The sequence below is a fragment of the Siphateles boraxobius genome, unplaced genomic scaffold, assembly GCF_051911475.1.
Source record: "Siphateles boraxobius isolate OS27281-9 unplaced genomic scaffold, OSU_SipBor_1 30, whole genome shotgun sequence".
NCBI lineage: Eukaryota > Metazoa > Chordata > Actinopteri > Cypriniformes > Leuciscidae > Siphateles > Siphateles boraxobius.
The window spans coordinates 708,539-732,521 of record NW_027508920.1 but is presented as its reverse complement, the minus strand read 5'-3'; the positions used below and the strand labels follow the sequence as shown (position 1 = coordinate 732,521).

General features: G+C 40.3%; 1 long non-coding RNA gene across 1 annotated transcript; it reads left to right on the top strand.

The window, feature by feature from the left end:
• Positions 1-10,826: 10,826 nt before the first annotated feature.
• On the top strand, positions 10,827-13,667 carry LOC143757392 (uncharacterized). The gene is made up of 3 exons (XR_013210493.1): positions 10,827-10,893; positions 12,139-12,209; positions 13,563-13,667. It is a non-coding gene; the product is annotated as an uncharacterized LOC143757392 (long non-coding RNA).
• The last annotated feature ends 10,316 nt before the right edge of the window (positions 13,668-23,983 follow it).

The window sequence follows — 23,983 nt, the reverse complement described above, 5'->3', positions numbered from 1 at the left end:
CAGGATCATGACAGTACCCCCCCCCCCCCCCCCTTCAAAGTGCGCCCCCTGGCGCACTCAAAGAGGAAGACTGACGGGAGTGAAAGACATCGTCGATAAGCGAGCGGTCCAGGACATCCCGGGCGGGAATCCAGCTTCTCTCCTCAATACCATAACCCTGCCAGTCGACCAAAAACTGATGGCCACTACCACGAGGACGGACATCAAGGATCTTACGGACCCGGTAGACAGGGGAACCCTCGACTCGAACCGGAGGGTTAACTGGGCGGGGGGGTGGGCGAACAACAGGCTTGAGAGAAGAGACATGAAACACGGGGTGAACATGGCGGAGATTGGATGGCAATCTGAGCCTCACAGAGACAGGGCTAAGGACCTGAATTATGCGATAGGGCCCAATAAATTTGGGGGCCAGTTTACGAGACAGATACTGGAGAAGAAGATTGGTGGTGGAAAGCCACACTCTTTGACCAATGACATAACGGGGACTCTTGATACGGCGTCTGTTAGCGGACCGACGGGTGATGGAGCGAGACTTTCAAAGAGCGGATCTCACAGTCCTCAAGGTTTGTTTGCAGCATAGGATAAACGCTTTAACAGATGGAACGTTAGACTCAGGACTCGAAGGAAAGAGAGAGGGTTGGTACCCTAAACAGCTCTGAAAAGGAGATAGGCCGGTGGCGGACGAGGGAGCGGGATTGAATGCGTACTCTGCCCATGGAAGTTGCTCAGACCAGGAGGCAGGGTTGCGGTACGCGAGGCTTCGCAGAATACGGCCAATGGTTTGATTAGCGGGTTCAGCTTGTCCATTGGTCTGGGGGTGAAAACCCGAGGAAAGGCTGACCGTGGCTACGATGAGGCAACAGAACTCTTTCCAAAACAGGGAAGTGAACTGTGGACCTCTATGGGATACGATATTCTCAGGGAGACCGTGGATCTTAAAACTGTGATCGACGACCATTTGGGCGGTCTCCTTTGCGGAGGGAAGCTTTGGAAGAGGGACAAAGCAAGCCGCTTTCGAAAATCGATCAACGACAGTAAGAATTACAGTCTTTCCACCCAAAGGAGGAAGTCCTGAAATAAAATCAAGACCAATCTGAGCCCACGGACGTGACGGAACGGGCAACGGTCTAAGGAGACCAGCGGGAGGTCTATTACTAACCTTGGTCTGAGGACAGACAGGACACGCCGCGACGAAACGATGGATATCACGTTCCGAAGTGGGCTACCAAAATTTCTGAGACACAGACGCAATAGTACCCCTAACCCCAGGATGAGCGAAAAGCTTGGAGGAGTGGCCCCACTGAAGGACGGCACGACGAGCGGAGGGGGGAACAAATAATGAACCCTTAGGGCAGCCACGGGGAGTTATGGCGTGGGAAAGCGCGCGCTTGTGTTGTGGTTTTCAATCTTTCTGAAAAATAACTTCGCAGAGATCTTTGATGCCAGAAATAATTAGACTTTATTTTCGAACGCCGTCCCGTTCCATAGAACGGCGCTCTAACGCTCTCTGGCCCTCTGGCCTTCCAGTGCGCGCTCCCGAGTACATTTTGGTTCAGAGTTATATACATACTTCTTCTTCCAAAGAAGGAAACACACCCTATAGATAGTTTTGGGTAAAGGTCTTTTACCATGTGACTTCTCAGAATAGAATTTTCTGCAGCAAACAACATTCCATTCAAGGTCTTTCACATACACAGAGGAAATCCAAAGTCACAGACAGAAGAAATAATTGTGTCCAAATATATAGCAAAATTACTTGTTTTCTAAATAATAAAATCTTCAACATTCCCTCCTCTGAGGCTTATTAAGCCTCACATTCACTAGTTTTTTCCAGAGTGTAGTTTCAAAATCCAGCTCCCTCAGTTATACTACCTAGTGACCCAACTGAGTCACCCATTCTCCTTTTCAATTACTGGATTAAGCCACCACACTCCGGAGGAGCACTCGAGCCAAACATCTTCTTCCATACATTTTTATTTCTTTTAGTTGTTCTTTCTTTTTTGTTTAATGGAAAAAGTAAAAGAATCGAGGTCTCCTAGTCAGACAAACTTAAACATTGTTATAAGTGTGTGTATACATTTGTTCTTGCATTGCATGTTATTGTCACAGTTATGTAGAGTATATCAAACATAAAAGTCTCTTATACTATTGAAAGTTTTCTTGCGGTGTAGATATCCTCTAGGGTCTCGCTCATCAATCATCTTCTTCGTCCTCAATTCCTCATTTAATGGGATCAACATCCAGGGTTTGTAAATATCAATTTGGTTGCCCTCTTAAATTAGTTTTCATTATCTTTTTTTCCACATTTCCATTCGTTTAACCGTGGTTTTCCAACTAGTGATCTTAATATACAAAGTACACAACAGAATAATAACCCACTTTTAATACTGCATCTCCAAAAACATCTCTAATTGAGAAAATCATAATTTTCCAGACTTTACATTAAGTTTTTCTTAACTTCTGCTCTTAAGTTTTTCTTGACTCAATCGTAATCGCTAAATTTTCCTCCCTGCGCAATATTATTTAGTAAAAGTGCAACACTGATCACCAAACATAAGTCATTCTACTTTTTTCATATAATTGTGTTTCTCCTAATGCAGACAAATCATTATAATAAATCACTGCTTATTATAGTAGTCTAATTGATTTATTATGCATTTTTGTTCTACTTGATCCATATGACTATTAATTCAGAATATGGCTAGGTAAACATAACTCTCTCGTTTTTATCACTTCTTATGAGAGAATATCATTTCTTAAATTCGAAGAATCCATCTTTTAGTCAGTCAATTTTTGTGAATAGAACACTTTACACCTATCTAATAAATTGCAATACATTTCACTTACTGTCTATTTTATTACCAAATTTAAACAATAAATTCCATTTTGACCTTTTTAATCTCGCATGTTGCTTCCTATTCTCATTGTAGCTCCTCAGTTCAAGACTAAACTGAATACATTTTTTTTCATTTCTACTAATTTCTAAATAAACTATCATGAATAAACTAATTATGTCTCATGTAATCACTCTAACTAAGAAAGCTTCAGAGCAATGTTACATTTATCTCATAAAAGTCATTCAATAAACTCATTAGACAATTAGAAAAATCACTCTAGAGAACAACTTTTTGCACTCTTACATATTTCTTATATGTACATTTCTTCTTTTTCTTTATATCTAACAATCTAAAAGTTTGTCTATCATCCTTTTAAACCATTAGCATTATAACTTAATTATTATTAAAACTTCCTTGTATTCGTATGCAATTTATTTTCAATCTTCAATACTTCTGTTTAGTTGACCCATTATCTGACGTTATTTCTGCTTAGACTTCCAATCTAAGGATTACTTCTCTGTCAGAGATTTAATTTCTGTTCCTGCCCCTCCTCTGTTGATTTCATTGCTTTTACCCATCTATATCATGTCCACATGGTATACTGATATATGGCCTATTTTTGTCGCTATTCTTTTCTTAACTTTGTTTTTGCCACAAATTTCACAAAACTTTGCAAAAATGCCTTTTAATTTAAAATGCCTTTGCCTTTAATTTTAACTTTATTTTAAATTTTAATTTCCTTGCCTTACTCCCCCCTTTGCGCACTGGTTTAAAACCATTGCGCATCTGGACTGAGAATATTCAAAAGTATTCATTGGTTCGACAATCTGTCCTTCATGTGAAATGCCAAATATCTATTTTTGACCCCCCTCTGGTGCCATTTAGATTGTTCACAAGGGTCTGTTTGTTATTTAATTTTAATAACTTCTTGTAAGTCTATAAACTTTCTATCCTTTCTATCAAGCACTACTTGATATCATTTTAATTAATCAATTGCATTTTGAATCAAATTGTATTCTTATCAATTAAAATTAAAATTTAATGTTTGTTAATACTTGCTCTAACTTCAACTGTAGCCTTAAATTAATTAAGTATACCATTGTATTGACAAGTTACATCTGAGTACCCCTTAAAATTTATTTTAAAGTTATTTTTAGTTTTAAAATTTTCCTTCATGAATTGTCTTAATTCCCATTATGCTATATCAATTTCTTAAATATAACATTATTTTAGTTTCTTTTCTTAATTAGTCATTATCATTGTTTTCTATGTTGCGTAATATATTTTTCTCCGCAATAATTTTTTGTTTTGATGGGGTTATTATTAAGTTGCTACTGAATCTATTCAAGGGCTGAACATTCAATCATAGGAAAGTTGGTTGATGTTGACTATTGTTTGAGCTTGTACTCATCTCTGTTGATTCTCTCTTCTTTGCACAGTTCCTCTCATTTCTGAGTTTCTGGTCAAGTTTGTCTTCTTTTTCCATTCATGATTTGATCATTCTGTTAACCTTGTCATCAATCATTACATCTTTCACCAGGGTGTCTCCAGTGAGTCGTTCGTTGCAATGGACTCTTTCTCTCATTGTCAGCATGTCCTTGATCCCTCGCTTCAGTTGTGGGGGGTTGCTGAAGTCAGTTGGTTTATTTTAAGTTGAGAGGCATGGACTCAAATGTCACACTGTTGATCACTTCTTCTGAAATTACAAAGCACAGTTACTGGTTCTTTTTGTTAGACTTGTTCCAGAATCCTTCCTGGAATTGAGCTGCTGCTATCTGTAAATTAAAGCTTAATTATTTTTGTTAGTGAAAACAACATGTGATTTCAATCATCTGCTCATCTGTCCCATTGTACTTCTCGCTGTTACCTGTAGAAAGGTCATGTGGGCTGAGTGGTGTCCTTTCTGCCTTCATTAACAGCAGGACTTTAATCCATATATTCTCATTTTTTTTTCATAAATTTGACTTTTCATCATTATTTGCAACTTTTTGCATGTTTCTTACAATAAATTTCAATGTACTCTTATAATTAGTCAATTCAACTCAGTTATCTCTTTGTCTTGAGTTCCACTATTAGCACATTATTTATTAGGCATCTTGGACAATACTCAACCCACTTTGACAAAAGTTACAAGACAATATTTCATACTCTTGACAAAGATCAGCTCCATCATGATATGCTGCAAAGAAAGGCAGACATGTTAAGCGCTGCGCATATGTGGCACTGTTTTTTTCTATTTTTATTTTTCTCTTTTCATTCTTTGTTTTTTCATATTGTTACTTCAGTCGCAACCAGGAAATTTAACCAAATCCATCCATGGTCATTATTTTACTGGGCAGAATTTGCCCTGTGGGCCCACATGTTAAATTTTAAATACAGCTGTATTGGCAAAATAATTGATTTGCCTTAGTGTCTCTTCAGACACAATCTCTCACTCATTCACACTCAGTGTCTCTCACACACACACTGGCCAGCATACATTCTTGCAGGTTGTGCTCTAAATGTGGCATCCTATAATTTTAGCCAAGGGTTGATCAGGTCAACACAACTATGTCAAACACTACTGAGAAGTGTCAATGATCATAAGGTTTAGTTTAACACCGTTGTTATAATCCTTTTTTTCTTTTTACAACTTCTAATAGACTAAGTATTTTAGAATAATAAGCCTGCCAATTGTAATTTTTCAAATACATTTTGTCATTTGTTTTTCTGATTTTTCCTATTCTTTTTTTGTTTGTTTTTTGCTCATGAGCTGCTTTAAGAAATTGGAGATCTCTGCATAATCTTGGATCCATGGCCAACAACATTTCCATCTCATTATCCCAGTTCTGACAGCATTTTTTTTTGCGATTTCATAATTTTGGACTTTTGGAGTAATTTTTTCTCCAATCTATATCTCTAAAAACTTAGCAAAACAAAATGGAGTGACCAGTATCATTGTTTTGCAAACAATAATAATAATTCTTTGACATTTTGCGTCTATCTTTTACTTTTCTACAGATAAATTTTTCTCATGCTTTTAGCCCTATAGTTGTTTCATATAATAGCCCTCACTATACCAAATCCAGCCTCAGTTTGAACTATTTGGTGAGTTGAGCACCCACTCGTCTCTTTCAGTGTATTCTCTTTCTTTTTTTATATGGCTGGACTTGAACCTACTGGAAAAGCAAAGAGGGTTAGTTTAGCAGAGAATATAAAGAATTGCTTATGAGACCAGTGAATAATCAGAATGAATAAAGTTAATAAAATAACTAAATTTGAAGCAGTCTCTAGAGTGATCATTGAAGTTGCCACACCTGTGTTGCCCGTAAGGGAAGGATGTCGGTCAGTTCATCTGTTTTTAGATTATCAGTCTGTTGAAGCTTCTTGGCTGTCGCTCTGCATGTGTCGTCAGCCTAGCTGTCACTCAAGGCTTGGTGTAAACAGAAATATAGGCTCTGTTGTTTCTCTGCCTCTGCTGAGTTTGGGCTTTGATAGATTTTGCCACAGCTTTGCATCTCAGGATTTTCCTCTTGTCCTCAGGAAAAAGTCTCCAGTGAAATAGTGAAAGTTTCACCTTTTCCAGCATTAAATCAGTCTTTCTCCATGCTGAGTTTTCCAGAGAGTGGTCATCTTCAGAAGGGGAGCTGAAAGCCCCTCACCCTCTCTTCTTCTTCTCTCTGCAGTCGTCTTTGACCTTTCACGTCTTCCATTCGACACTGAAGCCATCTGAAACTTGAACACTCAGAGAGCTGCATAGATCAAATTCATCTTTATAAATATTTGTTCCTGAGCTATTAGCTCTTTATCTAAATTCCACTTTTAACCATCTTTTTCCTAGATCTTTTATATTATATAATAATCACTGGTTGACAACAGCAGTTCTTCCATTCTGTTTTTAGTAAAGCAAGTTCTTCGTTGCATGGAAAAAGCAAGCTATTTCTTCATTGCAATATGAGCAATAATCTAACTTTGATTTTCTGAGTATAATACAATTAAATAATTTTCCCTATCATAAAATCAGCCTTCAATCGTTCTTCTGTATTTGCATGCTGTGCTCAAAATAATCTAACATGGTGAATAAACTTTTCCTCACCCATTCCCAACAATTCCCATTTACTACAATTCTAAGATTGCTGTAAATTATTTATGACTGTTGAAACTTGGTCACCCAATCTTTTTCACTTTTAGCACACTGCACAAGTTATTTTTTCCTTAGCACAAACTTAATTATCTACAATGGAATCATTTTTCTCTCACTTTGTCTTCAGGGATAATGAGATACAAATTTTAGACGTCTTCCGATATAAGATAGAATATATTAAGCACGTGCATTCTTATTTATTTATCCATTAATATATATCAGTCCATTTATTAATATATATTTAATACTTTAACTTATTTATACTACAATAATCTGCAAGACTAATATCTTGAAAAAATTGTTTTCTTTTACTATTTCCTTTACTTTTAATACTCATTTATACATTACTTGTCTCTCAAGCACATTCACACATTCCTTGTCCCCTATTTTTAACCACAGTCACAGTCAAGCAGACACACAGGACAGGATCCTACATACAAATACACAGAGCTAAATTATACTCACAGTGTTTCTCACTGTTTTTACAAACAATACTTCACTGAATAACTTTAAACTATCACAGACCTCTGCGATTCACTTCCTCCAACACAACAGAGTCATATACTACATAGCTTTTCCGTACAGTCCCTTGTTAACCTATAACAAGGCGGTAACCAAAAGCTAAACTTATCTGTGCAATATTCGCCATCCTTCCAGGCCCTCTTGGCGAAATCCACATAAATCTAACCCAGTCCCTTGTTAACCTATAACAAGGCGGTAACAATAAACCAAACTTAATCTGTGCACATGCAATTAACTTATTATCCTCAAGGCCCTCTTAATAAGTAACACAGAGTTCTGGTAACCATTACCAGTATACTCATTATCCTTAATGAGCAGAAAATGATTAACCTTAATCATTAACATTTACCATTATCCTTAACAGTAAATATAAAAAAACAACTGATTAACCTTAACCAGTACACTTGTCATCCTCAAGGCCCTCTTGACAAGAAAAAACAATAACTGTTATCCTTTAACAGTAAACATAAATTCTTACGTACATACGACAAAACCTTTGGCGGCACATCAGCATCCTACCAATATTCATACAATCTGCATCAGATTATATAAATACTGGCAAACACTAACGGGAGCTTCGCCGCGCTATAACACATTACTTGACATCATCAACAACAATAGACACTTATTTCTAGAATCAAAGATCCTCTTTTCAATTTTTTAGTTCTTTAAACTTGGAGAAGCATTTTAAAAGGTCTTACCACTCTGGCTCACTGGTGACAACACATACTTTTTCAAAAGCAAAAATTTGCTCACCTCAAATTACAGTGGCCACTGTTGTCTGTGTCGGTCACCAGTGTTGCCTTTCGTGGTTCCTTCCGCTTCAAAACCCAAGTCCCTGTTCGGGCGCCAAATGTTGTGGTTTTCAATCTTTCTGAAAAATAACTTCGCAGAGATCTTTGATGCCAGAAATAATTAGACTTTATTTTCGAACGCCGTCCCGTTCCATAGAACGGCGCTCTAACGCTCTCTGGCCCTCTGGCCTTCCAGTGCGCGCTCCCGAGTACATTTTGGTTCAGAGTTATATACATACTTCTTCTTCCAAAGAAGGAAACACACCCTATAGATAGTTTTGGGTAAAGGTCTTTTACCATGTGACTTCTCAGAATAGAATTTTCTGCAGCAAACAACATTCCATTCAAGGTCTTTCACATACACAGAGGAAATCCAAAGTCACAGACAGAAGAAATAATTGTGTCCAAATATATAGCAAAATTACTTGTTTTCTAAATAATAAAATCTTCAACACTTGACGGTTCGTTCTATTCCCCAAGTAACAGCCCCTACCACTCGTTCCTGAGGAAGGATAGACTCGATGGGTGATGTCTCAGAGGAGGAGAATTGACGAGACAGCGCGTCAGGCTTTAAATTATTTGAACCAGGGCGGTAGGAGAGGGAGAAAACGAAACGAGCAAAGAATAGAGACCAACGAGCCTGACGAGCGTTGAGTCTCTTAGCGGAACGGATGTACTCAAGATTTCGGTGGTCTGTCCTGAGAGGAAACTTCAGGAGACGAAAAGCAGGTTAACAGTCTTTAATGGAAACAAGGCAGAGCCGCAACGGCCAATCAACAGAAATAGTCTCAAAATATTCTTGAAGGAACAGAGGAGCGCACGCAGCAGGTCTCGTGGACTGGTGAAGGGTGAGCAGAGTAGAGCTGGAGAAGCGCAGATCCCTCACACCTCTTCAGGACTCAACACAGGTAACCACTGATCTGGTAAAGTTGCAGGTGGATAACAGACAACTGGACTAGACGGGACAAAACAGATAGCAACAGTTCAACAGCGGTAATGAACGTGACGGTCAACAATAATCCGACAAACTAGAGGGAAACACGAGAGACTAGAAATAAAGAGTAGCTAATGATAGAGGATAGAGAACAGGTGCGATAATGAGAGGATGAGATTCAGCTGGGGGAGATAAGAGGTAAATGAAGAGTGAGAGCGAACAAGAGGGAACAGATATAGAGAATGACCTGAAGAGGGAGACAGAGACCAATAAAACATGAGAAGAGAACCAGGATCATGACACTTTATCAATACTAAGCCCTAGTTTGACCAATCAAATAAAATCATCAAAATCATCACCAAAAAAAAAAAAAAAAGATTCTTTTGCTGGACGCAAATCATTAGATGGTGCACATCCTCCTCCAGGTGTGATGATTATCTCATTCGTCCCACAGACATTACATCTTCGCCATTTTGACACTTTGCACGCCGTAGCAATGGTCTTTCCATCGTCGGTGAGGGAGGCTTGTTACTAGCACAAGCCTTTGATCCCTCACTTTATGATCTGATAGTTGATTTGAGGCTTGTCGGCATAGTCTAAGGTGAGATGCTTGGACCCAGGTCTAACACTCTCCAATCATTTTCAAATCCTTACAAGATTTTCCCTTAGATCACGATCGCACTCCCACTGGAATGAGTCATCTGCTGTCACCTGCGAATGGAGACCTTATATGATTTTGTTAGTGACCGCTTGTCTTGTCGTCCTTTTTGGTGTGACATGTGGAATTTTCAACCTGAAACATATCAACGGATAATTTATTGCTCATTGAATAGCACTCAAGGTCATTTTCCCCTGAAAAACACTCAACCCATTTTACTCATGTTAACAACACAATACAGAATCAGTTCTGATTTAGGCAATCCATCCTGACATCCTGCAAAAGAAAAATGTTAAGTTAGGCGCTGCGCAGGTGTGGCACCTTTCTGCCACAGTATTAACCCAGGCCAGGATAACTAGTCAAATTCATCCATAGCCATTATTTTCACTGGGCACAGTCTGCCCTGCCCGTTCACTCCTGTATGACAAGATCAGCTGGTTTTAGACAAATGGTCCTTCTAACACCCCTCTGGGCTTTTCTGTCCTTCTGACCCCCCTGAAGAGTTGAAAGTTTCTTATCTGACCATTTGTTCTTGTGTGTGTGTGTCTTTGCTCATGCCATGTGTGCAAAAGTTTGCATCTTCTGTAAAGAAAAAAACTAATTTCGAGGTTAAGTACACATAGTTTCTTTCGCTTGCTGTGCTGCATGGCTGTCTGCCCTGGCGTTTCCTGCTGAAACAATCTTTGTTATTAGCACACTTACAGACAGGAATTTTGTAGACTGGCTTTATGCAGGGCTGTTACTCAATTAAAGCCGGTGTTCTCTCAACATTGATTGTTCCCCTTGTGCGATGGCTTTCAGCAAATCTCAAACCAAACCATCCCCCTTTTGATGCATGAATCCACTCTTGCATCAATTTAACCAGTGCTTTAAGTGGGCCGGTACGCGCCGCAACTGAATTGAGTCCGCCAGCCGGTTGTGGACCGGATCCGCGCGAGCTGCGCAGACCGGACGCGCTGGCGCCACCCCACATAAACCCGCTGACAAGAGTGGAAGACTGCAGGCTGCACCGTCTCTGCTAATTGGTAAGTGCATTATACACGTATAATTTAGTAAGTACATTATAAAAGTAAACTGGTGTTGATGTCATATTAGTCTGTTACATAATTATATTAAAAATAAAAGTTTACAAACGTTTACACTGACATTCTGACAACCTGAGACGTGTCAGATAAGCTGGGTAGTAGCAGGCGGTTAGCTGGTAGAATAGGTTATTTTAAACATCCACAACTAATGTGAACATATGCTTTAAGGCTGAATTGGTGATATTTGCTTATTATTCTCCAAAATTGCTGAATATCGTGTCAAAAAACTTTTTTTATTTTAATCCCATTTATTGCTCATTAGTTGGGTGCGACCGATTAGTTGGATAGTCCTACCCACTAACGTTACCAGCGGTGACCGCTGCTAGCAACTGCAACAATAACAAATTAATGACTTCCCACGTCCAAATACATTAAACTAGTTCAACGTCAGTATCATATCAATTCTCACTGTATTATACCGGCTGTAGAGTGCGACATATATGTGATATGTCGATATTTTAGCTATCAAACTACCTGCAAATTACTGTTGCTTACCTCCAGTTCGTGTTGCAAAATGGATAAACCATATTAGCGTTACCCACGTCTTCTAAGCCACTGCGATGTGCCTCTTTTATTAATTTGTTAAACAAGCTGTTTGTGAAATAGCCTAAAGCGGTTTTTAATTTCCATTGATGACTGATTATTGCAGTGTTCGGACATACTATTTATAGGCTGTTAATAACTTTAATTATAGGCCTATAATTCATTGTATAATCGATCTAACGTTAAATGTTTTTAAATAATTTTCAGCCCAAGCAAGCTTCTATATAATATTATTATTCTCCCAGCGTGTTTATGCGGTGATGCGCAGTTAAATTATTGCGTGGCAAATTAATAATAATAGCCTATCAATTTAACAATAAAAGGCCTTCCCTAATAATAATAACAACAACAATAATAATAATACAGTCATACTAATAATAATTTAATGCGTATTTTGGAAATGCTAAATCCTCTTAAGGCGATCTAGACACGGCAGGCAAAAACATTTTCTCTCATTAGGTTCAAAATTATTTTTTCATTGTGTTCACATATTAGATGGAGAAATAATTACAGAGGGATTTATGGATATCTACTTTTGTTATCCTGTAAATCAAAATATACTGTCTATGAATATGTTGCCCATACCTCTCTATCATTTATCAATCTTTTACTTCTCACTAATTTAGTCTCTTGTTTCCACAGGTGGGAATGCTGGCCTTCATTGGTGGAAGAGATACCAAAAACATCATAACCAACCAAGGCTATTGTGGCTCGTAAGTATTATATATAGATGCCTTTCACTTTACTTAATCACCACTCTCTCATTCATTCACTCACTACTCTATGAAGGTAAAAGAGTATCAACACTCTAGAGCACGTAGATGTGAATTTGAGAACTTGTACAATAAATATTCATACTTGTACGTGAACATTTACACTCACAGCTCCAATGTGAAAACCTGTCAAATTAAAATCTGAAGTTGAATGTTGAAATTTGCACTCACAGACAAAAGTCACAAACCTGTATTTTGAATTTGAAGCTGCAGACAAGCAGTCACAAATGTGTAACATGCCATTCACAGAAATACAATGACAGACACAAACTTGTAATATATATTTGCATTTAATCGCAGTACAACCTCAATTAGGCACTTGCAACTTCTCAAATCTGTCACTGCAATTTCAATTTCAAACTTTGCGCCTTGAATTTTGCTACTCTTTTTTCGCAACTCAGTGGCGGCGAGAGAGAAGGGGGGAGGGGGGGGGGTTTCTCCCTCCCATAGAAAACGCTTAATGAGGCTTAATGGACCAACAGTTATAAAAAATAAAACACAATTCGTTATAAATTATTAATAAGACACAGGCAGCAGGTTTATTTGCTCTGAACACAAATTTGCTTTCTTTAGTCATATTCTGTGCTCATCGGCTTTTCTGTTGATTGCATTATTAGTATGGTGTTTACTGAGTTTGATAATATCATTTATTTCTTTAAATATCAGTCTAATGCATTAAGTCATGTTAGCATTATAGAGCGTCCCCCTTTCTCTCTTACTGCCACTGAGTTGCAAGTGCACAAGTTAGTTTTGCAACTTGCACGAAAATAGTAGCAAAATTCAAGGCGCGAAATTTGAAATTGTAGTGACAGATTTGAGAAGTTGCAAGTGCCTAATTGAGGTTGTACTGCGATTAAATGCAAATATATATTACAAGTTTGTGCGTGTCGTATTTCTGTGAATGGCATTTTACACATTTGTGACTACTTGTCTGCAGCTTAAAATTCAGAATACAGGTTTGTGACTTTTGTCTGCGAGTGCAAATTTCAACATTCAACTTCAGATTTTAATTTGACAGGTTTTCACATTGGAGCTGTGAGTGTAAATGTTCACGTACAAGTATGAATATTTATTGTACAAGTTTTCAAATTCACATCTACGCGCTCTTGAGTGTTGTTACTCTTTTACCTTAATACTACTCATTCTACACCACTTTAGACTTTAGTCACATTTATTATTATTTATTTGTGCCAGCATTGTACTATAATGTCATGTAATAAAGCATCTTTGAATATTGGATCTAATATTTACTCTTTGTTTCTTTGCTTTGTGTCCTTTTTGTACGTCTTACAGGAGCAGTGAGGAAGAATCCCATGTCTGACAAAGCCACAGACACCGAGATAAACCAGTATAACATCAGGTGGTTTAATCTGGCATGCGACCGTGGGGGTGGCCGCCGTGCCCTGTCACACCCAACTAATGAGCAATAAATGTGATTAAAATAAAAAAGTTTTTTGAAAATTACAAATTGTCTGGGTGTTTGTGCCTTAATTGTCTGATAGCCTAAATATGAATCACAGACCAGGGCCAGATGAGCCCCAGATGTAAAATATGAGTCACGGATCTGGGCCAGATCTGCACCACATGTCATGGCATTAATAACTGTACTGGGCCAGTGCTGGCCCAGATCTGTCTCTGATCCGTAATTCCAACCTGTTCCGGTATTGGGCCGTTGGAAAGAATGAGCCCGGCCCAGGTCCATTTAGCAAATCTGCGCCAAATGCTAATGAAGACCTGGCCCAAATCTGGCCCAAATACATTTGCTGTCTGGGATGTTTATTTAACGTCATTGCACATGTGCAGTCCTTTCAGTTCGGTTTTCAATCAAGTGTTTACATGTTAAACCCCCCCTTTCAATCCGATCGAAATGTCATTCGGATCGAGCTCAATCGGATTGATTAGGTGTTTACATGAGGGTTTTTTAGTCCGATCGAGCCGTCAATCCGATTATAAGTGTCCATGTGTCAATCATGGTGTCAACTCAACGTGGTCTGGAGAGGGTGTGTGAAACAGGTAAAGAAATGAATGAACCATAGCAAGACTCATGTTTATGTTCTACTGTTCTATGGTTATGTTTTATAATTTATTTTATGTAGCCTACATTTTGTTCAAAATGTTTTCAATACCCTTTTGCACATTTTATTTATGTTCAGTAGCTCTTTCTAGCTCAAGCAAATCCACAATTAAATAATTTTTTATAAGGTCGTCTGTTGACTGTAAATATATATAGCGCATATATATATATTATATATATATATATATATATATATATATATATATATATATATAACCACTTCAATATAGTTGTTGTTACCTCAGGGGAGGAGGGGAGACAGCAACAAAAAAAAAAAGAAAAAAAAAATTTAGAGTACCGGCACCTCTTTTGGGCCACTTAAAGCACTGAATTTAACACAATGGCGCCCTCTCATCAGAGCATTTGAAGGCCAACAGCCCTCATTCTTACAGCGTATCCTGCTTTTCAGGTCTGTTGTTGGTCTCGCAATTCAGTCATCTACAAAAATTCTCCAGGTCATCAATTGGTCAGGTCAGGTTGTGGTGTGCACAATTTGTCAACGTCAGTCGAACAACAATCTCCCCCTTTTTACAATACATAACTGTTAAGGGCTCTCTGGATAATCTGATATTTACTTAGCCTACGTGTTTTTTGCTGTCAAATCTATAACATTTTCTCAACACATGACTGACGGCTATCTACAAATTCACAATTCTAATTTACACATCAATACTTAAACCTGTCCAGAAAGTAATTCAAATCTACTGCACATCATAAATTACCAATAAATTACCATAAATTACCAATTACCATTTGGTCAGATAAGAACCTTTCAACTCTTCAGGGGGGTCAGAAGGACAGAAAAGCCCAGAGGGGGGTTAGAGGGACCATTTGTCTAAAACCTGCTGATCTTGTCATACAGGAGTGAACGGGCAGGGCAGACTGTGCCCAGTGAAAATAATGGCTATGGATGAATTTGACTAGTTATCCTGGCCTGGGTTAATACTGTGGCAGAAAGGTGCCACACCTGCGCAGCGCCTAACTTAAAAATTTTCTTTAGCAGGATGTCAGGATGGATTGCCTAAAACAGAACTGATTATGTATTGTGTTGTTAACATGAGTAAAATGGGTTGAGTGTTTTTCAGGGGAAAATGACCCTGAGTGCTATTCAATGAGCAATAAATTATCCGGTGATATGTTTCAGGTTGAAAATTACACAGGTCACACCAAAAAGGACGACAAGACAAGCGGTCACTAACAAAATCATTTAAGGTCTCCATTCGCAGGTGACAGCAGATGACTCATTCCAGTGGGAGTGCGATCGTGATCTAAGGGAAAATCTTGTAAGGATTTGAAAATGATTGGAGAGTGTTAGACCTGGGTCCCAGCATCTCACATTAGACTATGCCGACAAGCCTCAAATCAACCATCAGATCATAAAGTGAGGGATCAAAGGCTTGTGCTAGTAACAAGCCTCCCTCACCGACGATGGAAAGACCATTGCTACGGCGTGTAAAGTGTCAAAATGGCGAAGATGGAATGTCTGTGGGACGAACGAGATAATCATCACACCTGGAGGAGGATGTGCACCAACTAATGATTTGCGTCCAGCAAAATAATCTTTTTTTTTTTTTTTGGTGATGATTTTGATCAAACTAGGACTTAGTATTGATATAGTGTCATGATCCTGGTTCTCTTCTCATGTTTTATTGGTCTCTGTCTCCCTCTTCAGGTCATTCTCTGTATCTGTTCCCTCTTGTTCGCTCTCACTCTTCATTTACCTCTTATCTCCCCCAGCTGAATCTCATCCTCTCATTATCGCACCTGTTCTCTATCCTCTATCATTAGCTACTCTTTATTTCTAGTCTCTCGTGTTTCCCTCTAGTTTGTCGGATTATTGTTGACCGTCATATTCGTTACCGCTGTTGAACTGTTGTTATCTGTTTTGTCCCGTCTAGTCCATTTGTCTGTTATCCACCTGCAACTTTACCAGATCAGTGGTTACCTGTGTTGAGTCCTGAAGAGGTGTGAGGGATCTGCTCTTCTCCAGCTCTACTCTGCTCACCCTTCACCAGTCCACGAGACCTGCTGCGTGCGCTCCTCTGTTCCTTCAAAAATATTTTTAGACTATTTCTGTTGATTGGCCGTTGCGGCTCTGCCATGTTTCCATTAAAGACTGTTAACCTGCTTTTCGTCTCCTGAAGTTTCCTCACGCAGCAGTCTTCGTGACAGAATAATCCGACCACCATGAATCCAGCTGATGAGCAACCCATTCAGAACGTGCTTGAGATCCAGGAAGCCATGCTGGGGAGATGGCTCGCCGCCGCTCGTCAGGCTGTTGAAACGCTGGCTTCCCAGATGTCTGACTTGTCTGGGCAGTTTCATCTTCTTCGAACGGACCCGGTGCGGTCCTCTGATTCCTCCGCTTCCGAGCCACGTGTGAATAATCCCCCCTGCTATGCGGGTGAGCCTACCGAGTGCATGTCTTTTCTAACCCAATGTGAAGTTGTGTTTTCGCTTCAGCCAGACACTTATTCAGGACAACAGACTTGCATAGCCTATATCATCTCACTTCTCAAGGGACGGGCTTGTGAGTGGGGAACAGCGGTCTGGAATTCCGATGCCATCTGCCTCAACAGCTATTCCCTTTTTAAGGACGAGATGTTACGAGTGTTCAACCGTTCAGTGCGGGGATCGGAGGACTCTCGTCAGTTGTCCTCTCTGCGCCAGGGAAGACGCTCTGTCGCCGACTTCTCGGTGGAATTCCGCACGCTCTCTACCTCTTGTGCCTGTAACGAGCCCGCATTGTTAGCCCGCTTTGTCGAAGGATTAAACGCCGAGATCAGGGATGAGGTTCTGGCTCGTGAAATAACATCTTCCCTCAACCCCCTCATTGATTTGGCTCTACGTGTGGAGGAACGTTTTGAGTTGCGTCGACGAGCATGTCCAGCATGTTTAGTGTCTTCTGTGTTTCCTGTGTCTCCTGTCTCTGTTTTTCAGGAGGAGCCAGGTGATTTGTCAGGAGTTCCCGATGAGTATCACGATTTGCGAGCGGTTTTCAGTCGATCCCAGGCGGCATCCCTTCCTCCTCATCACCCGTATGACTGCAGCATTGAGCTTCTTCCTGGAACCACTCCTCCTCGGGGAAGGCTTTATTCTCTCTCCGTCCCGGAGCGTCAGGCGTTAGAGAAGTATCTCTCTGAATCCTTAGACGCTGGTACCATAGTTCCCTCTTCCTCTCCAGTCGGTGCAGGATTCTTTTTTGTGAAGAAGAACGACAGCTCGCTACGTACCTGCATCGATTACAGAGGCTTGAATGACATAACTGTCAAGAACCGCTACCCCTTGTCACTTATGTCATCAGCTTTTGAAATCTTGCAGGGAGCTAACTCTCGTATTGCGCTCCAACGTTTTTTAGGGTTCGCTAACTTCTACCGTAAGTTTATAAAGAACTTTAGTCAGGTGGCCGCCCCACTAACCACTTTAACTTCTGTCAAGTCTCGTTTTGTCTGGAGTAACGCGGCTCAGACCGCCTTTGATCATCTTAAGACATCGTTTACGACCGCGTCGGTTCTCGTCACCCCTGACACTTCTAAGCCTTTCATTGTCGAGGTTGATGCCTCAGAGGTAGGAGTAGGAGCCATCCTCTCGCAGCAGTCTTCTGCCGACGAGAGGATCCATCCTTGCGGTTTCTTTCCGCATCGTCTCTCTCCGTCTGAACGAAACTATGACGTGGGTAATCGCGAACTTCTCGCCGTCCATTTAGCCCTGGGAGAATGGCGTCACTGGCTAGAGGGGTCTTCCTTTCCGTTCGTGGTCTGGACAGACCACCGAAATCTTGAGTACATCCGTTCCGCTAAGAGACTCAGCGCTCGTCAGGCTCCTTGGTCTCTATTCTTTGCTCGTTTCGATTTCTCCCTCTCCTACCGCCCTGGTTAAAATAATTTAAACCCTGACGCGCTGTCTCGTCAATTCTCCTCCTCCGAGACGTCACCCATCGAGTCTATCCTTCCTCAGAAATGAGTGGTAGGGGCTGTTACTTGGGGAATAGAACGAACCGTCAAGCGCGCGCTTTCCCACGCCATAACTCCCTGTGGCTGCCCTAAGGGTTCATTATTTGTTCCCCCCTCCGCTCGTCGTGCCGTCCTTCAGTGGGGCCACTCCTCCAAGCTTTTCGCTCATCCTGGGGTTAGGGGTACTATTGCGTCTGTGTCTAAGAAATTTTGGTGGCCCACTTCGGAACGTGATATCCGTCGTTTTATCGCGGCATGTCCTGTCTGTGCTCAGACCAAGGTTAGTAATAGACCTCCCGCTGGTCTCCTTAGACCGTTGCCCGTTCCGTCATGTCCGTGGGCTTAGATTGGTCTTGATTTTATTTCAGGACTTCCTCCTTCGGGTGGAAAGACTGTAATTCTTACTGTCATTGATCGATTTTCGAAAGTGGCTTGCTTTGTCCCTCTTCCAAAGCTTCCCTCCGCCAAGGAGACCGCCCAAATTGTCGTCGATCACAGTTTTAAGATCCACAGTCTCCCTGAGAATATCGTATCCGATAGAGGTCCACAGTTCGCTTCCCTGTTTTAGAAAGAGTTCTGTCGCCTCATCGGAGCCACGGTCAGCCTTTCCTCTGGTTTTCACCCCCCGACCAATGGACAAGCTGAACGCGCTAATCAGACCATTGGCCGTATTCTGCGGAGCCTCGTGTACCGCAACCCTGCCTCCTGGTCTGAGCAACTTCCATGGGCAGAGTACGCCTTCAATCCCGCTCCCTCGTCCGCCACCGGCCTATCTCGTTTTCAGAGCTGTTTAGGGTACCAACCCTCTCTCTTTCCTTCAAGTCCTAAGTCTAACGTTCCATCTGTTAATGCGTTTATCCTATGCTGCAAACGAACCTGGAGGACTGTGAGATCCGCTCTTTTAAAGTCTCGCTCCATCACCCGTCGGTCCGCTAACAGACCCCGTATCAAGAGTCCCTGTTATGTCATTGGTCAAAGAGTGTGGCTTTCCACCACCAATCTTCTTCTCCAGTATCCGTCTCGTAAACTGGCCCCCAAATTTATTGGGCCCTATCGCATAATTCAGGTCCTTATCCCTGTCTCTGTGAGGCTCAGATTGCCATCCAATCTCCGCCATGTTCCCCCCGTGTTTCATGTCTCTTCTCTCAAGCCTGTTGTTCGTCCACCCCCCCGCCCAGTTAACCCTCCGGTTCGAGTCGAGGGTTCCCCTGTCTACCAGGTCCGTAAGATCCTTGATGTCCGTCCTCGTGGTCGTGGCCATCAGTTTTTGGTCGACTGGCAGGGTTATGGTATTGAGGAGAGAAGCTGGATTCCCGCCCGGGATGTCCTGGACTGCTCGCTCATCGACGATTTCTTTCGCTCCCGTCAGTCTTCCTCTTTGAGTGCGCCAGGGGGCGCACTTTGAAGGGGGGGTACTGTCATGATCCTGGTTCTCTTCTCATGTTTTATTGGTCTCTGTCTCCCTCTTCTGGTCATTTTCTGTATCTGTTCCCTCTTGTTCGCTCTCACTCTTCATTTACCTCTTATCTCCCCCAGCTGAATCTCATCCTCTCAGTATCGCACCTGTTCTCTATCCTCTATCATTAGCTACTCTCTATTTCTTGTCTCTCATGTTTCCCTCTAGTTTGTCGGATTATTGTTGACCGTCACGATGGTTACCGCTGTTGAACTGTTGTTATCTGTTTTGTCCCATCTAGTCCAGTTGTCTGTTATCCACCTGCAACTTTACCAGATCAGTGGTTACCTGTGTTGAGTCCTGAAGAGGTGTGAGGGATCTGCGCTTCTCCAGCTCTACTCTGCTCACCCTTCACCAATCCACGAGACCTGCTTCGTGTGCTCCTCTGTTCCTTCAAGAATATTTTGAGACTATTTCTGTTGATCGGCCGTTGCAGCTCTGCCTTGTTTCCATTAAAGACTGTTAACCTGCTTTTCGTCTCCGGAAGTTTCCTCACGCAGCAGTCTTCGTGACATATAGATCTAATGATTTGATTGGTTCAAATGTTTTCAGGAAAAGTAGAAAATCTATTAATTGATGTGTAACAAGCAAAAAAGACGGTCCGTAATAGAAATATTAGAGCTAATTTTGAATAACTACATTGGTTAGAAGAATGGATAAAATGATAAAATTTTTCTTGGAAGATTTTATTAAAAAGGGCATTAAAATAGAGCTTACTAAATTGAAATAGAAGTGAACAAAATATGGTTAGGAAAATCAAGGTGATTAATGGAAAAGGCTTAAAGGTAGTAATTAGGATTGTATGTGTTATTTTGTTATTCATGGGTGAATAGGAGTCTGTTCAATTGGAAAATGACAGGCTAACCCAAGGCTGAACAAAATTATGCAGACGATACAAGTAGCGGAAGTTACAGCGAAATGCTTTAATTGAGTTAAAGTATATTTTTCCTACTAGAACCTATACTATTGACTGGGGGTCTGATTTAATGTTAGGAATGCGGTAACAGTGCTTATCCATTAGCCTGGCTTTAGATAAATTCTTTACTTAGCAAGTTGCTTCCTAAATACTATCCTCATAAAATAAAAAACAGCCTAAGCTTTTTCTTCTAACCTTATTTCAACAAGTTTAAGCAGAAAATGAAAGGTAAAATTGAAGAATTTTAGAAGTCTGATGCAATGACTTAAAATTATTGTGTTTATTAAGTAATCAAAGAGAATGATAAAAAAAGGGGGAATTGAGTTTGAGTTTCTGAGTTTCTTTATTTAAAGGGACAGTGCACATTAATTAACATGGGTACAAGGTCCAACATGTAAATGTGCCAGATTTAGCCATACAGGCTAATTTTCATCTGCAGTCCCTAGCAGGTTAAACATTTAAACAATAAATACACTACTACAATAAAAAAAATAAAAACATAATAAATACAAACACATTATTCTGTATTATGGCAACATATTTGATTTGTTAATAACCAATGTTTTATGGATTTGGAAAATGATTTGATAGACGTGATCTTCCTTAGTTCTGTGGGTATGGTATTCCATGCATGAGCTGCTCGAAAAGAGAAAGCCGACTGTCCAAAGCTACTTTTTTTACATGGTATTTTACAATCCCCTCTTGTAGATGCTCTGGTGGATGAGTTAACATTTTGTTGGACAAATTTATTGAGCGGAGGGGGAGCCCTACCATGAAAAATTTTATATACAACTAAAATATCTGCAAACTTAATCATGTTTTCCCAATTTAACAGGTCATATTTAATTAAAAGTTTACAATGGTGATATGAATTTGACTTTTTATCTAACGTTTTTAAGGCCCGTTTGTAAAGTATTTCAACTGATCGTAATGTAGTCCGACTTGTCTGTGTCCAACTGGTAAGACAGTAGTTAATGTGTGATATGATCATAGCATTAATATATAACTTTGAGGCCTCTGTAGTCAAATTATTCCTAATGTGTCTGAAATTTGCCAAATTAAATTTAATTCTATTTGTGACCTTTTTCACCTGTGTTTTAAATGAAAAACATGAATCTATTATTATTCCCAGATATTTTAACTCTTGAACTACTGGAAGTCTTTTCCCTGCTACTATGATATCTGGGTCTATATCTCTATTTGTGGATTTCGAAAAAAACATACACATTGTTTTATCAGTATTAAGGTGTAGACACGAGTTTGCTAACCAATTTGAGATTTTAACCATTGTAGCCGATAACTCTTCTGCAGCTTTTCTCTTGCTTGTAGCATGTAGATATATGACAGTGTCATCAGCATACATCTGGCAGGTGACATTAGGTAGACAGACCTCAGACCTTTAATTGTTGTAGAAATGTTTAAATTCTCATTGATTTTAGTTCCTTATCTTTGTTTTGTGTACGAGAACAGAGGGCCCTGTTTTCTGTTATTATGTTTATACAGCTGGAGGTGTGTTTGAGACACTCAGCAGGTGGTTGGGCAAGTGACCTCTGACTTCAGAGGTGAGAAGAGCCCCTGCTTTTGGGGTAGTCATAAAGTTCCTTTGTTCCTCTTGTCTAAACAAGAGATAGAACAGTATAAGACTGCTGGCATCCCCCTGTCCTGAGTCTCACTCACCCTGCAGCTGGACTGTGTGGTCGACAGGGTCCTATTCTTGCTAGAATAAATGCCTTAAAACTAATTTGGAATCCTGATGTCTCTTATGCTGTGATGCTATTTTGTTAGTTATTGTTTTTGCCGCAACAGGTTGTTTACTGCTTTTTTTCTTTACATGATTGTGTTTATGGAGTGCAATATAACATGTCTTCGTGTGTGTGTGTTTTTTAAAAGCCTTATTTTTCATAAATTTCACCTTTATTGTAAGCCGCTTTCTCCTCTGTCATTTGAACGACCGGTTGACTTCCTGATTCTATGAAACCACTCCCTCAGAAACAGGCAATGGGCTCAGATTGGTTAGTTGGGCCGGTGTGTTGTAATTGGCTAAACTGCGTAGTGCACGTATTCCGGAAACTTCTGTTGGAGATTTTATTATTTAGAAAACAAGTAATTTAGCTATATATTTGGACACAATTATTTCTTCTGTCTGTGACTTTGGATTTCCTCTGTGTATGTGAAAGACCTTGAATGGAATGTTGTTTGCTGCAGAAAATTCTATTCTGAGAAGTCACATGGTAAAAGACCTTTACCCAAAACTATCTATAGGGTGTGTTACCTTCTTTGGAAGAAGATGTATGTATATAACTCTGAACCAAAATATACTCGGGAGCGCACTGGAAGGCCAGGGGGCCAGTGGGCCGGAGGGCCAGAGCGTTAGAGCGCCGTTCTATGGAACGGGACGGCGTTCGAAAATAAAGTCTAATTATTACTGGCATCAAAGATCTCTGCGAAGTTATTTTTCAGAAAGATTGTAAACCACATCATTTGGCGACCCCGGCAGGACTTGGGTTGAAGCTGAAGGAACCATGAAAGGCAACACTGGTGACCGACACAGACAACAGTGGCCACTGTACTTTGAGGTGAGCAAATTTTTGCTTTTGAAAAAGTATGTGTTGTCACCAGTGGGCCAGAGTGGTAAGACCCTTTAAAATGCTTCTCCAAGTTTAAAGAACTATAAAATTGATAAGAGGATCTTTGATTCTAGAAATAAGTGTCTATTGTTGTAGACGATATCAAGTAATGTGTTATAGCGCGGCGGAGCTCCCGTTAGTGTTTGCCAGTGTTTATATAATCTGATGCAGATTGTATGAATATTGGTAGGATGCTGATGTGCCGCTAAAGGTTTTGTTGTATGTACGTAAGAATTTATGTTTACTGTTAAAGGATAGCAATTATTGTTTTTTCTTGTCAAGAGGGCCTTGAGGATGACAAGTGTACTGATAGAGGTTATCAGTTTTTTATAGATTTAAGTATACTGGTATAGGGTATCAGGTTTCTGTGTTTCCTATTAAGAGGGCCTTGATGGATAATGGCATAGCATGTACACAGATGAAGTTTAGTATTAGGCCCCATCCACACTACTGCGTTTTCGTTTAAAAACGGAGACCTTTTGCTACGTTTGCACCTCCCGTCCACACTAAAACGGGAAAAACGAAGACCCAAAACGGAGAAGTTTAGAAACGCTGCAGCTCCGTTTTTCGTTTTGAATCTCCGGAGGGTGTTTTAGTGTAGACGGGACAAAACGGAGGAGTTTAGAAACGATGACGTAGAAGGTCACGCTCGGCTCTATGATTGGGTGTCATCACCCATGACGTATCC